The 1,220-nt window shown below is 43.1% G+C and overlaps 1 pseudogene; it reads right to left on the minus strand.

The window, feature by feature from the left end:
• Positions 1–646: 646 nt before the first annotated feature.
• LOC124607801 lies at positions 647–764 on the minus strand (annotated as a pseudogene).
• Between the last annotated feature and the right edge of the window lie 456 nt (positions 765–1,220).

Consider the following 1,220-nt stretch of genomic DNA (forward strand, 5'->3'; position numbering starts at 1 on the left):
AAAACGAGCTTGAAGTAACCATATGTATTTTAAAGCACAACTGGTGACATGTTCAAGCGGTATGATGCTAAGTGAGCGTATAAACAGAGGGAGACGGTTCTGTCTGACAGCAGGTTGTACACCAATAACAATCTGCTCAGAGTGGCAGTAAATTTATAGATGAACAGTTCTTAACTTTTGTATGACAAAAACAAATGCAAGGCGGCACTGTAAACGACCCCCAAGAAGGCTCAGTTAGTACAGCAGTTGTTTTAATTTTGAAACGGAAGCAGGATGACAGAGTCCATGTCTGTCTCGATTTTCAGCAAACACTAAATTCAGATAACGCTGGCCAATGGTTTGTAGGAATTTCTTGCCTGCGTAAAAATTACAACAGAGTCACCTCAAGATGACGAAAATTCCGAAACTTAACGATCGGAGTATGACAGAGTAATGCATGGCTTAATACACTGCATAAAATACGTAGGTAAGAAGAAAAGCACTCCGTCTTCAGGCCACAAGTGGCCCATCGGGACCATCCGACCGCCGTGTCATCCTCAGTTGAGGATGCGGATAGGAGGGGCGTGTGGTCAGCTTTGACCGGAGCCGCTTATTCGGTCGATTAGCTCCTCAATTGGCATCACGAGGCTGAGTGCACCCCGAAAAATGGCAACAGCACATGGCAGCCCTGATGGTCACCCATCGAAGTGCCCGCCACGCCCGACAGTGCTTAACTTCGGTGATCTGACGGGAACCGGTGTATCCACTGCGGCAAGGCCGTTGCCCAGGTAAGAAAAAAGTAAGTATTAATTTCACTGAGCAGCGGTCAGAAATGTTTTCTGAAGACAGCTGGAAGAGAAACGGTCTGTTCGGCGGACATAAGAATTAAAAATGGCTTGAAAGAAAGTAACGGAAATAAGTACTTCTGAACCGACAGTGGAATTAGCTGGCCTGCAAAGCAGTGGAACATTAATTACAAAAATTAGGTGAAAATTCGAAGGTTAACTATATAATGAACAGTAAAAGACTGGAATGAATACCGCAAAGAGAGGCTGCACATTTCTATATTTGACAGCAAAACGAAGCACTCAGTAAGGCAGGCTTGTAAAAAATAGCATTGTAGAAAGACTGAATAAGTTAAACTTAACGCATTCTTTCGACAGACAAAACAAAATCCTTGTCAACAAAAGAAATCTACAACTGAAATACAGTACAACAAAGCTGAATAAGAAAACTGCCTA

The sequence above is a fragment of the Schistocerca americana genome, chromosome 3, assembly GCF_021461395.2.
Source record: "Schistocerca americana isolate TAMUIC-IGC-003095 chromosome 3, iqSchAmer2.1, whole genome shotgun sequence".
NCBI lineage: Eukaryota > Metazoa > Arthropoda > Insecta > Orthoptera > Acrididae > Schistocerca > Schistocerca americana.